Here is a 14,579-nt window from a genome sequence, read left to right as displayed (position 1 = left end):
GGAGGAACTGGCAGAAATAACCTGTAGGGGAAAGAATTGGATGCCCGTGCCATGGTGGATGGAAGTGAAGTGGCGATGAAGGCAATAAAAACCACCAGAGCAAGGAGGATGAGAGGCCAAATAAACGCACAAGGTGGGACTAACAGGCAATCCAGAGGACGAGCCATTTGCAGATATAATTTATGCATTTTATTGTCAATTAATATTTTAGATTAAAATCATGTTCTGCAGTGTTTTGGCTTAGTAAAGCTAAACTCTGGGTGGTGGTCATAACACAAGTCAAGCTCCCCTTGAATTGATTTCTCCCCTGTCATTTGTCATCGACCTCTGATGCTGTATGTTTCTGATCTCTGCAAAATTCAATACATTTTTTGCGATAATTTGAAATGCAGGAGCTTTAGCTTCACTTTCAAGCTAATTTTGTATTTGTAATTCAAAACATATCTCCCCGGTGTTTAGGCGTGAATTCTACTTCTAATTCATTTTATGCATTTCATATTCAGTTTTGGAACAGCTGAATCTAAATATTGATATGCAGACCAGGCAGCGAGGAGAAGTGGGTATAACAGGTACCTTCCTTGCAATTTTTCATTACTTTTTCCTTGAATTTTGCTAATTTGGTTTGGGAGGTGTGATAGAAATTGAATGAAGTAATTAGTGAATCTTTGATAAAACCATTATCTGTCTGGCGAAAATCACAAAGCATCGTTTTTATTGTTGAGTGGAAGCCAGATGTTCCTCGGAAATGTGTGAATCTTCCATGAATTTCTCTCTAGCACTTTCCTAAACTTTCCATTTAAGTGAGTACTCATTGAATTTCATCCCTTCATTTCTGCAACAGAAGCTTGATTGTTTATTAAGTGCAAATACGAATTTGTGTAAATTATATGCCAAATTCCAAATTTCCTTTTTGCAGCCGCAGATTGGGTGTTTAACCTCTTCAGATGATATCATTAATTTGGAAAGGCCATCCCCAAGCGATGTGTTGCGAATGGCCCACTGGATCGTTTCGTAGCTCCTTAGGATGCTACACAGTCACTTCAGCTGTCAGACCGCGTTTAAAATGCTGACAAGAGCTGATGTAGTCTGCTGTGATTTTATATACTTACTTATTACAACTTTTACTGAGGAAGGAATTGCAGGCACTGTGCTGCTTATCTTTCAGTCATGACAATGAAATAGGTATACTGATAACGCTTCTTCCCATATAGGTGTATTCTCCAATTTTGAGAGAGTAAATGCAAGCGAGCTTTTGACTAATGAAGCTTTCTTGGTTGTGAATCACACTGAGAGCTTCAGAAGGTGAGGAGTGAAGGGTGCCTTCAATCAGAGCAGCTCAGGAAATGACCAGCAAGGCATTAGAGCCTTTTGGTAGAACCCAAATGGTTCATTGACACCAAAACACTCCTGGGGGAGTTTCCAGCGGGAGGGCTGAGCCGGGGGTAGGATGGCAAGGGAGGGCAGGGAGGAAGGAAGACCTCACGAGAGCGAGTAGCCCGAGAGGTGGAGCTGGGGCTCTGTCTGATTTGGAGTTCTCCAAGTGTTTTTGAAATGTTCTTAATTTATCACAAAGTTGCTGCTCTAACAACCCATACCACTTCTTTCCCTTTTTTTTTTCTCGTTTGTTCATTTGTCAAAGGCACATTTTTCCTATTGCTCATAATTCACATTAGGACTTCCTACATCATCTTCTGTTAAAACTTCCATCTCTTCCATGATGGTTATGCCTTTCGTTATGGTTATGTTTTCTGTCTGGTCTGTTACAAGTTTGAACGTTGTAGGAACAGACTCCTGAGGGATGCTCAGCCCAGGCCTTTTGTGTTGTCCTGCCCACACCTCCGGCCCACTGAAGCCATTGGGATCCCACTTCACTGACTGTTTGTCCCTTTGCAGACTTCCTACAGTTCCTCCTTAGATCTTCTCCACATGTTGTTCTTCCTCATAGTCCAAATTCATTTTAGTGTTTCGTGTTCAAGTATATTTATGGTATTTTTTTTTTTCCTCAGGAAACTTTAATGCAAAAATGTTTGTTGATGCTCTTTTAGTTTGTCCTCTTCTGCTTTTAATAATTGATCCCAAACATTATCAGTGACACTTAGTCTCCTGCTATTCTGACACTCCCCATGTGCCTCAGATCAGTATTTGTCAGGCCTTTTTTTCTGGAAACCCCATCTCTGCATGAGATTCTCACATACCCGTAGGAATATTCTTAAGGGCTCTTTATAGCCATACCATTATCTGCAGCAAGAGTAGTTAACATAATTGCACTATCATTAGTGAACCCATGAAGACTCATGTTCGCTGGAGTTGGTCTCCACCCACCTTCCCTTCCCTTCCTTTTCAGGGCAGCTTCTGAGGGCAACTTTTATGTTGTTCTTTGTCTTTGCCTACCATGTATTCATATAAATCCTTCAAAGGATGCAACTTCTGTTCCACCAGTCGATTCTTCCACGAGGATATACATATTTATGGGAATGAAGCTGTGTTGTCTCTCTTTTATACTTTGAAAGGAGTTTTGTTCACTTTTGGTTTCAAAGCCAATGGTAGCAGGGTACTGCTAGCTGCAATCCCACTCCTGCTTCATGTCTGACAGTCCTTCTTCAGCTGTAAAAGAGTGGCTTTGCAGGGTAAGTTTTCTCATGGTCTGATCTATTGTCGAGCTGCATTGTTGTTAGCTTTGTCCTCTAGCTATTCCTTTGCATTCAGAAGGGGTCCTCCAGATGCTCAGTGTATTCTGGTTTCTAATCTTTTCTCAATGTCTGAGGTTGTTAATCTGCATTACGGCTGTGATTTGTTGCAAACCCTTTGAAGTCTCTGCCTTCCAAGGGTCGCATGTGTAACTTCTGCTAGCCTTGACCTGGGTATCAGGTGGGTTTCTGCCCCATCTGGCTCATGAGATGGTGCCGGTGTAGCTCTCTGGGTGCGGGACTGTGTAAGCCTTTCACCGCACCGGGGTCTCGCAGACCCTGGGAGATCTAGCACGCCCTGCAAAGTGGGATTTGGTCACCTCGGGTTTCTCTAAAACACTGAGTATCTCAGGAAGGAATCTGCACTGCTGCCAGCACACAAATCCTCCGTCTCCGACGCGGGGACCTGCAGCAGTATCTCCAAGAGGTGAAAGGAGCTTGTTCCCTTGCAACCTCCAGAGAGCAATGAAGAAAAAATCATCAGGCTGTTGCTTTTCTGGTTAAATGAAGCAAGTTTTCTCGCAAGCTGTCAGATTTGTCATCTCACTGCCTGCATGAGCAGGCAGGGAAGGGGACGGGCGCTTGCTGGGGTGCCGTGGCCACATGCTTCAGTGCCTGGAGGTCAGGGAGAACTGGAACGGAGAAGGCACGTGGTGAATCACTTGGATTTTGAAGGTTCCCTCCTTTTTGCTAGAGATGCATTTTGCTGGAGTATTTTCCTAACTGTGACTTGTTAAGAAAGAGGAAGGACTTTGAAATGACCTTAAATTTTCCGAATTTGAAGAGTTGTGGGTGGGTTTGCTCTTCCCAGCCTGGAGTCGTGTGTGCTGGAGGGGCTTGCATTCAAGCCAATCCATCAGATGTCCTTTCTCAGAGGTGGAGAGAGAGGTGCTTCTGAAGCACAGTTCACTCAACTCCTTTTTGATGTCTCGGTGCATCGGGAGATTGGTCTTTTATTAATGATTTCTGCTTCTCACCATTAAAAATCTGGGAAGCCGAAACACTTTGTGCAGCTGTAGAGGTTATGTTATAACTGCCCAAGTCCAGCTAGTTCATTCCCACCCTTCCTCCCTGTTAGAGTGGGTCAAAATTGAAATAAAATTTTCATTTCAATCTATGGAAAACATTTGATTTGGCCAAACCTTCTCTTATACTCTCGTCTCAAGCATGCTGTCCCTGCATGCCGTTGCAGGGAAGGGCTTTCAGCACCATTGCCGAGGCTGGTTGCGCTTTCTGCCACGATGACCCAAAAGGATGATTAACTGAGCTAACCCCAATGAAACCAAAGAGCTGCAGGAAGCTTCAAAAAGGTTTCAAAGTCCCTAGTGCTCGTCCAGGTGTGGTAACACCTCCCTGAGCTATAAGCAGGTGCTTGACCGGAGCTCAGGGCTGCTCTTCTGAAGATGGGTGCAGGGGACGAGGTGGCCGGTGGGAACCAGCCCCGCAGCCGCATCCACGCCGTGTCCTGGCAGTCGCTCTGGTGGGACACTCACGTCCGGAGTCACCTTTGCAGCATGGGAGAGACAGAAGCCTGAAAGGGCTGACGGCTGAAGAATTAGGGCTGAAGGAGCAGGTGGACATTTGCAGTGTCTTCTTTTTCTTTTTTGTCCTCTTTCCTCAATTTTCGTGGTTTCGTAACTGTGGCCGAATAAAACAGAGTAGTTATTAATGGCTTATTTTTCCGACAGATGGGATTTCTCAGTGAAGCAGGGATGCAGGCGATGCTCGGTTCCCGTGGGGACAACAGAGCTGCTTCCAGAGTTTCTCCCGAGATGAGCCTTGGGGATTTCTGGGGCTGGCGTGGGTGGACCATGGCGGGGGGGGACTGCTGGTGCTGCTGCCGGCTCTGACTCCTGTAGCACACCATAATCCATCCCCGTGCGTGGGCTCAGAGATGGGGAAGATGGGGAGGTTTGTTCCCCAGCAGCCCTTCCACCCCTTGGGACATGCAGCTGCCAGTGGTCCCTGCAACAGAACATTAGAAAACGACCTCTCTAGCCCTCCTTGTACTGGTTCAGAAGAGACTAGAAATTACTCACTGGAGGAAAATTCCTGTTAAAAGGCATTGCTTGGAGCAGTGGAAATCTTGTCCTTCTGCTCTTTTTAAAGGAATAAATAAAAGTAGTGGAAGATACACATATAAGCTCAGGACTCACCATAGTTTGGGAATTTTTCCATCAAATGTAGCAAATTTAATAAGATGTCTGAAAATCACATTCTTTTAAGCTGAAAGCACACAGCCTGAACTGGGGAGTAAAGTCTCGGAGTATTTAAATAGGACAGCTCAAACAAGCAGATAATGATTAGATGGCTTCAGGAATAAAAACTGGCTTGTCACAGTCAGGATGAATTTAATAAAATATTTAAACAATTTTCAACACTGCTGCAATGATACAGAAAACCGTGATAATATCCAATAGAAGAAGAATTGCTTTGAAAAGATTAAAGGACGTAAACACTGAAGGACCTAAATAAGCCATACGTGTTGCTGCCGTATTTTTGCAGAATTGGTTGTTAAGCGAGCTCTGTAGTGCCTCTTTAGCTCCTTTTTGTAGCTGGATGGTTTTAGGATGGAAAGGGAGCAGCTGGCACTGGGCCAAGGGATACGGTCCAACCTTGAATGTAACCTGCCCTCTCAGATCTTGCTGGGCATAGAGATAAAGCCCTTGGGGACACCTTGTCCTCCAGGCTCATCGCTGCGGTCAGGGTCTGCCCAAAAGTGGATCAGAGAGGCTGCTGTGGGTGCTGGGGCCAAGCTGGCTGCACCAGGGCCAAGGGTCTCAACGTTTCTCTGGCTGCACGGGTGGGTTTTTCAGCCAGTGTCGGCTCCGCGTTAGCGCTGCGGGGATGCTCCTGGGAGCACACCTACATACGGCTGGGCTGTGCTGGCAGCGTGGCTCTTCTCTGAGCAACATGTGCTGCAGGGTGGCTTGGGGCTGCCCCAGGCGTCGTGTCCAGCCTGGTCCCCAGCTGCTGCTCTCTTTGTAGCTGCCTTGGAAATCAAAGCTTTCTGGTATCACCAATAACTCTTGTTCTTCTGATTTCTTGATCTGTTTGTAACTTGTTAATGTTTTGGAGGTCTGTCACGCTGTCGAGTTGGGGTGGCCAGAATGGAGCCCCATCTTGGCTGAGGTCAGCCCTCCGCTGTGGCAGCGTCCCATCAGGACCATCTTGACATCCAGAGAGAGGAGCAAATGCTCCAGGGTGGCTCCACTGCTCTGTGCCAGCTGTAAACCTGGGGGATGAACCACTTCTGAGCATCACTTCTGGTGACCATAGGGGGAACCGGGCGACCAGCACAGATGCAAACAGCTGCCTTTGGGTTAACGTGCTCCTCAGGCTATCTGATCTCCTGCCAGGCCTGCTGTCACTCTGGCTGGCAGGCAGGAGTTATCCCACCCATGGGGTTGGCCTTGGGCAGCCGGTTAACAGGGAGAGATGCTGTGGTGCTCCCACATCCGTAGGGCAGCCACGTGCCTCGGCACGGGCCCTCTGGCAACCGGGGGATTTGGGGTCTTGGAGGGGAGCTGCCAGATGTCCCTGCCCCTCCGTAGCCTGGAAGCGGATGTCATGACAAGGTCTGTCCCCAGATGTCTCAGTCAGCGATGAAGGATGCAGAAGAGAGACCACCCAAAAAGCTGCTGCGCTGTGCCCTGTGCTGACTTGTCACTGGGATGAAGGGAACCAGCCTCTGCTGGAAGTTTATTTGGTGGAAGCGTGAAAGCGGAGCTCTCCTTTGGGCAGCTCCTGAGTTTCTCCTCCAGCTCCCAGGACGAGGCATGCAGAAGCCCAGGAGCTGCAGGCTGCCCGCAGCTTTCCCCTCTGTGCACTGTGGTCGAGTGGACTTACTGCTGGAGCCCTCACACCTTGTGGTGACTTAGGAGAAGGTCTAGTCACCCTGTAACAGGAAGGGGTGTCAGCTGGCTTGTTCTCGTCCTTTTTCTCATTTTACCCAGGAAAACAGATCAACGTGACTTGCCAGGGAACAGCTTGTTCCTTGGGAGACGTGCTTGTGTGGATGAGCTCCAGCAGCAAGAGGTTATCCATCACCAGCGAGCCATTCCTCCTCTCTCTGCGGTGAGGAGGATGACTCGTGCCAAAGACTTGCAGGTGTTAGGGCTCTTACAGGATCTTTGCCTGAAGGAATATTTTCAGAAGCAAAGCCCCTGTTTCTGTTAAGTAGCGCAGGGACAGAAAGAGCAAACAGGGGAAATGTAAGTCCTCGAGATGCACGCTAAGCAGCCAGACAGCAAAACTTGCCAAAACGATGCTTCAGAGCGAGTCTGCAACTAATCAGCAGCTTTGGAGAAATGACAACATTAAACTATTTCATGTGATTTTTTTTCCCCCCCTTGGAAGTGTGCGGGACAGCTTTGATTTATAGGAGAATTAGCACGCTCCCCCCACCCCATTCCTCAGGTTGCCTGTCTGTAGGAGCAGAAACATTTTGTTGTGTTCCTGGGGAAATGAGGCCAAAGAGCGAGTTTCTGGGAGGAGGTAAGCATGACCCTGGGTTGCTCCCATTGACAGGCAGCAAGTTTTACCCACAGCTATTTTTTAACTCTCGTTTCTTTAGTTGAGAAACCAGATATACCTTAAGAAGACAAAAGCTCTGCATGCGTATGTGTGTGTTGGTAGAAGTTGAAATCTCCGCCATAGTTGAGGGTGTGCTTCAGTTGTGTCCCCGTGGTATGCGAGGGTGTGCTACAGGGACGGAGCGATGCTTGGGAGCGGTCCCAGACCTGGCGGCAGTAAGACCATGCAGAGGTCTGGCCATTTGCCACATTCAGAGCACTGAGCTCTAGGAGGAATGTGGTGGGCTTCAGAAAGATGTGTAGGTGCAATTATGCAGCTGGGCATTTGTGGGAGGTGTTGTCCTCCTTGGTAGACAAGGACTGTCACTGGCAGAGGGAGGAGAGGGGCCCTGGCAAAGCTGCTGCACCTCGGGGGAAAGGTCCACGAGGTGCTTTGGAGCCTGCAAACCTTTGTAGTGCAATATCTTGGGTCACATCAGTGTTAAGATCTCTTTTCCAGGAGCTTCCAGCCCCAAGAGCTGTGAAAGGTAGCTGTGATCCTGCCAACGGACATGTCGCACCCAATGGGGGGAGGTTGATGGGGAGGACATAGGGTCGGTGCCTCACCGGCGCGAGGGGTCCTTCGGGGAAGGGAGCGAGGTCAGCAGAGCCAGACGAGGGAAACTCGCTTGTGTGTTTGCATGCCTGGCCCCCGTCCCAAGCATGGCTCCTCTGCACCTCGTTATGGTGTCTCAGGGCAGGTCCTGAGGGGGAAGACCCAGGAGCCAGGGTTGTGCTCACTGTGTTACCCCACGCAGTGGTCCACAGCCCTGGGTCGCCTCGCTTGCGTGGAGAACATGGGTGCTATAGCCCTGCCAGGCTGCAGGGTTCGATTTAACAACAGGCAAGGAAAGTGCTCCTTTAATTCATTAAAGGTCTTTCACCATGAGCACGCACCCCTTGGCAGCACCACCCAGCATCTGGGGCAAGCGCTTGCTGTTGCTAGCATCCCCCCAAAAAACCAAAGGTGCCTTTTGTAGCACCGGCCCTGCGGCCAGACATGGGCCTCTCTCTAGCACAGCATGGGTTTGCCAGGAGGACAAGATGCACTTGCAGAAGCAGGTGGTGTTATACATCTTGGAAGAGGTGAGGTTTCCCGGTGGCTTTGTAGGGCAGTGGGTCCGGGATGTGACTTTCCCTGCAAGGCATAAAGCTGTCGTGGCACCAGGGCTGCTTCAGCGGCACCAGTGAGCATCCTCACACAAAGCTGACAGCACTACAAATCTGGGTGAGTGAAAATATGACATGTCCTTTCATTTTAAGTGCCTCTTCACTCCAACTGCAGGATTTTCCAGCTGCCTCAGTGGTCATGAACCACATCTGTGTAAATTGAACAGGCTTGCTATAACTCTCCTTGCGAGTGATGCCGGTACGGTTTCCATTCTCCCTCCCATCCTGCCAAAAACCAGAGCTCATCTGAAGCCATGGGACAAGAGGAATTTCCTGAGAAGGATGAACAAGCCGTTCTCATTACCACGTCTTTGCTGCTGCAAAGGAGGCTTACCCACTCCCCTACCTAGGAGCCCCTAACGACTGCCGTGTCGTTAGTGGCCATGGGCTAGTGACAGGGCAGCAGGAGTGCCTGGGCAGAGCGCAGGGAGAAGCCCTGGCTGCTCCTCTTGCTTTCCTCCGATCCCTTGGCATAGCCAAGAGGAGGAGCGGGTGCTGCTGTCACGTCTTCATTATTAACACCATCGCTCTTCGGCATCAAATCTCTCACCCTAATGAAGCAATTTGCTGTTTGTGCTTCGTAGTCACTCGCTAACTTAGGCGGCAGTACGCATGCTAATGGACCCTTCGTTTCACATCCAGTCAATGGCTCACGTCCGCAGGACACATGCAGGGGTGTAGACGACTTGCGGTGAAGATGCAGGGTGAGACCCTGGGGCACGTGCCCCATGCCAGGGTCTGCCCCTGACTCCTGCCCCGCTACAAGGCAGGGGATGGCCCGACAGCGGGCTGGGAAGCATCAGCAGCTATTGCGATGCTTTGGGGTCACCGGCCTGAGGTTTCTGCAGCCTTGCACCCACCGCAGGGAGACACTGGCTCTTGTGCAGGCCAGATGACTCTTGGAGATTGCTTGTTTCCTATAAGCCGAGGGCTCCTTGCAGCCGTGCACTGGATGCTGAGTGGAAGGGTTTTGTCAGCCACGACAGATAGTTTTCCTGTATCCTTTCTATTAGGGAAGGACGATGTGTCGGAAACATGTTGCTTTTTAGGTAAGCACATCTGTGGGCAGAAAACTCCCCTCCCTGCCCAGGAGCACCCACTTGCTCGGCTCAGCACCTTCCTCCAGGCTACAGACCCTTCCCCCCCTCCGGCTGCTGGCGTGTGGCTCAGGGCAGGTCGCAGGGGGGCTGCAGGTCTCCAAATCAGCCGACCTTTTGATGTTGCTGCTCTTAAGCTCTGTCAGGCATGGGATCGTGTGCCTGCATGCATGTGTTGGGCAAGGAGCGCTTCCCTTCTTACCGACGAGGTAAGGGAATTTGGGCTCTAATGAAGAATTTTACCTTGATGTGTAGCCAGGCCCTGGGGGAGCTGCTGAGAAAATCACCTGCAGCACCGACGTCCAGAGCAGTAAAAACCACAGCAATTATGTGAAGGGTAAAAAAACCTCACTGTCTCCTCAGGTGATGGGTTTGGAGAAGCCTGGCTGCCTCCCCTTGGAGGATATGCATTTCTCATTTAGAGGGAGCCTGGCAAGAGAAGCCCCTGGCAGCCTTTCTTAAGGAAACGAGGGCTTGAGATAGGGGCAGGAGCGTCCCGGGGGGGTCCCTGCCAGCACAGGCTCCTGCCCCATGTGCCCCAGGCGATCCCCCCCCGGCATGGCCTGGGCAGCACCTGGGTGAATAGGCAAGAGGGTCGCCGCTTTGGTTGGGCACTCCAACCCGTTGTATTTAGGTCACAGCTAACTGGGACGGCTCCCGTTTCGAAGACATCAGGACATTTGACTGCCCACCGGGCACTTCCTCCGGCAAGCATCTGAGTGGCAATTCCCTATCCCTCCTTCAGTGACGGACTTGCGTCCTCTGTGGCGAGAAGCTCTAGATGTTACAAGCCAGTGGCCAAAGCAGTGCTTGTTAGATACTGCTAGAAATAAAAAGAAACCAATGCATGATACAGCTGCCTGCAAGAGCTGCCTCCCTGCCCGCCACGCTGCTGGAGAACTGCGCCAAGTCCAGCTATGCTCGGCGGTACCTGGTCAGGAGCTTTGGAAACCTGGTGGGGAAACAAGTTAAGCTCAAACCCTCATGCCCTCCGGGGTCAGTGTGTCGTTTCCTCGTCCTTTGCAGCAATGGAGTGATCAGGAGCCCCGCGGATGCGCCAGAGGATGGAGGGAAGAAGCCACACGTGAGCCGAGCCCTTCAGCAGAGCTGCTGTGGGAAGGAGTAAATAACATGTTGCTGCTTTGGTGGTTAAGCATCTGCACAGGTTCGTCTGCTCTCATTAGGCTGGTTTTGGGACCATCCAGTAATTAAGTGCCAGAGCTGCTGGGAACCTGCCGCACCTGTAACGGTGTCCCGGGGGGGTGGATGTGGGGTACGTGCAAAGCCCGGCCAGCGCGTGGAGGGCTGCATTACACGTCCAGGCTGTTTTGTTATCTCTCACGAGGCAAGACGGAAGAGGGCCTTGCTCCCCATAATCGAGACGAGTCCAAGCAATGCTGGTTAGCTCAGTCCAAAAGAAGATGCTCAAGAAGAGCCAAAAAAATGGAAATCCAATATGTGCTAATTAGGCAGTGGCACAACAAACAGCTGCAAATTTTACATTCAGTTAGCCCTGTTTACTTGGGTTTTTTCTTCTTGTATTTTTTCTCCTAAATTTAAATTCCCAAGGAGACACGAGATACAGCGTGTGCTAATGCAGTCTGCGTTGAGAGGCTGTGTGGAAGAGCACTTATTTCTGATCCTGCCTGCCCTCCCTCTGCACCTGTGTCCCTGCTCAGCCCAGCAAAGCTTCTCCTCTGGGCTCCGGGCTGATTCCTTCCTCTCTCTTTTATCTCATTGCAAATTGGAGCACAGCCACTGAAACGGTGGCTTTGCCCCACTGAGAGCAGGATCCAACCCCAGCTCTTGCTGGGCTGAGATAACTCTGTGCTTGCCGTGCGTGGGGTGAGGAGACACCCCCCCAGACTTCAGTCTGGGGACTGGGACATTGCTTGAGCACCGCGTGCCGGGGCAGCACGGGTGACTGCCACCGCGGGACTTGTGATGCTGCCTGGGTGGATGCAGCGGGGAGCCCTGTGCTGTGGCATGCCCGCCGCCGTGTCCCCAGCACCCCCGGCCACCAGCCCTGCTCCCCACGGGGGAGCTTTCCTCCGCTTCCCAAGCCAGCGTGAAGGTGAGCGTAGAAAGAGCCGCTCAGGGTTTAAACCTGATAAACACATTCAGAGCCGTTCTTAATTGCTCTGACTGGGCAAGGGACATGGAGGGGGATGTTGCAAGTTGTCTTTGCACTGCACTGAATTGCACCCTCGTGCATCCTCATCTCTCGGTCAAGTGCTTCCCCTCGGTCCCTGTCCCCCTCCGTGCAGGTGGCCGACTGGTGGGGTGACTACCAGAGCCTCTTTGCCTGGCTCACGGCTCCTGCTCTAGACGCTCTTCAGCACAATTAGAAACACTGTCAGAACCTTGCCGTAACAAATTGCTTGATTTTCTAGGTCAGCTCTGCTGGTTAGGGCGATACCAGGCACTGAAAGCTGGCAGTTTATTTCAGCTTTTACTCAGTATGTTTTGCTCCAAAGCGACTTAAAATGCATTAGTGTCACAAGGCGGGAGCTGCGCGGGAGCTGCTCGGCAGCTCAGTCGTGTCTTTCTGTCACTTGTCCTATTGTCTGGGGAAATTCTTTTAGCAAAGGCAGGCAGCTGCCTTGCTTATCATATTTCCCCCCCGATTCTTTTTTTTTTTTGGCTGGGGGCTGGGAATTGGTTATAAACATCCTCTCAGAGGGATGTGTCACTACCAGGGCTGATGGTGGTAAATAGCGGGTGGTCTCTGTGCTCTCACTGCCCGGTGGGGAGGGGAGATGGGAGCGGGAGCATCCGCCGGCATGGGAGTAGCACCAGGGCTCTGGACCTGCCGTGGCCACGGAGAAGAGCCTGGTCTGTGCTGCGCTCGCCAGCGCCTGGGTTTTCGGTTTGGCAGCGCGGAGGCAGCTGTCGTTAGTGGAGCTGGGAGGTGCTGCACAACCACCCCATCACCCTCCCTCCCCAAAATGCACCTCGGAGGGAGGCAAATGGGGTTGGGACTGACCCTGGCTGCAGGTAACGCAGGCCAGCTGCCGCTTAGGAGGAGAAGCTGTGCTGGGGTTCCCGACATGAGCCACGTCAGTGCCCTCGTCCCCACAAAGCCAGCGGGTGCCTGGGGCAGAAGCTCAGTGCACAGCAGCGTTTTGGCTGGGAGCAGGGATATAGCTGTGGGCTTCCCATGGCTCCAGCAGCATTGCAGCTGCAGGATGCCATCAAGAACTTTTGACTGTGGTTTTAAAATCTGACCAGCTCCTGCAGGAGTGATCATGGCTGACTCCAGATACCCTGGGCAATGTACTGGTGGCATCTGGCTTTCCTGTGCTGCTCCACCAAAGAGGACACCCAGCAGCAATCCTTCCCATGCCAGGAGCCCTGACAGCACATCCTCGGCCACCAAGGGCTTGGCCGTGCATCCTTGACCCGGCAGAAATCCCAGCCAGCTGCTGCAGGTGCCCTTCCCCTGCGTCGTTCTGGTGAAGCTGGTGAATGGTGGTAGGCATCCAGGGACAGGTTTTCCTGCTGCTTTGCAGCCCCAGAGGTCGGGGCCAGCAGGCGTGTGGTGAAGCATTTTGCAGCTGGTTTGGCTTTTGTGCATGTGTGCATGTGCGTGTTTATGGATGCACGTGTGGTTTGTGTTTATGGTACGTGGAGGGAGCAGGGCAGGGACCCGTGTCCTTTATTGAAAGCAATTATAAATGAACAAGAGCAATGAAAAAAGCCCTAAATAAATCGCTGCAAGTAAACACTCTCCAGTTTTGGCTGCCTTTGCATGAAGATAAATGTGGAAAGCCGGTCCTGTAATAAGGCAGAGCTAAATGATGCCCTCCCCTGCCATCTCGCCAGGCTCGCTGGGGTGAGCCCTCTCGCCCACCAGAGCAGCACTGGGGCTGGTTGCAAGTGAATGTCAGCGCAGACCAGCAGCAGCAAAAGCCCCCCCATGCCACCGATAGCCTTTGCACTCCTGTGTCTAAGGCTTTCCCCAGCTACAGGGCACTCCATATTCTCCTGTCCCATGCCCAGGGGTTCCCACTGGTGCAGAAGACCTGAGGCTCAATGCGGCTCAAAGCCCGTGGGAATCAGACCCCCCCTCACCCAGTGGCTCCAGCAAGACCAGGTCTGTGCGATGCTCCCGAGCAGCTCAGCAGGGACCCCTTCCCCTGCCAGCCTGCTTGGGGCTCAGAGGCTGAGGCTGACTGTGTTTCCCAGTGCAGACCAGCTTCCAGACTGGTGTGGGGGGACCTGCCATGGAGTGCAGCTCCCAGCAGCACAGGGAGTGCAGGATGCTCCTGCCGGGTGCAGGCAGGGTGATGTTTGACAAAGGACAGCGGCTCAGGAGGAAGCCTAATATTTGTAATTCCTAAAGTTGTCTTGAACCCCCAACCTTGATGCTATCTTCAAACAGGAATAGAGAAATCCATATTTAGTTCAACTGCTTGTTTGATATTTGGAGAAGAAAGAAAATCGAGAAGTTGTTGCTCATCATGCACGTAACTAAATAAAATATGAATGTCGGTGCCATGTTATTCAGCCTCTTTGGTTGGGTGCCAAATATATTTATTTTGCATCTGGACACCTGCAGGTAAATGAAGTGCAGCCGCTGAGCTGCTTTGTCAAAGCTGCCGGAGAGGGTTTGATCCTGGCAGGGTGTTTTGCGAGCTGTGCGGCTGCAGCCAGCTCAGGCTGGGAAAGGCTCGGCTGCTTTCCCGCGGTGACTGTATCTGTGCACTCTTCGTCTCTGGTCCTGCCGTCCCCGGGCAAACGGGTTTCCATCACCTGGGTGACCCAGCCCCTTCGTCTCACTGAGCACCAGTGACTTTTGCTCAAGGACATGGTGGTGTTTCCTTTTTATCTCTTTTCTCACTTCCCAGTTGTAGCAAAATGAGCTATTCTGTATTTCAGGCCAGAAGGTGAATGTTTGGGGAAATTATGAGCATGTTATAATGCAATTAAAAAACAACCCCTATAATTGCCGTAATTTATATATACCTACAAAATAACCAGCTGGTGTAATCAAAGCTTCTAGTATATTTTATTTGTTTCAGCAAATCAAACAGAAGGAAATGGTTCCA

At 51.2% G+C, this 14,579-nt stretch overlaps 1 protein-coding gene across 3 annotated transcripts in view; it reads left to right on the top strand.

The window, feature by feature from the left end:
* MID2 (midline 2) overlaps positions 1 to 14,579 on the top strand; it is a 138,917-nt gene that overhangs the window by 80,080 nt on the left and 44,258 nt on the right. The gene's annotated exons all lie outside the window — the stretch shown is intronic.

This window comes from Aquila chrysaetos, chromosome 21, assembly GCF_900496995.4.
Source record: "Aquila chrysaetos chrysaetos chromosome 21, bAquChr1.4, whole genome shotgun sequence".
NCBI lineage: Eukaryota > Metazoa > Chordata > Aves > Accipitriformes > Accipitridae > Aquila > Aquila chrysaetos.
This window is presented reverse-complemented; position numbering and strand designations above follow the sequence as displayed.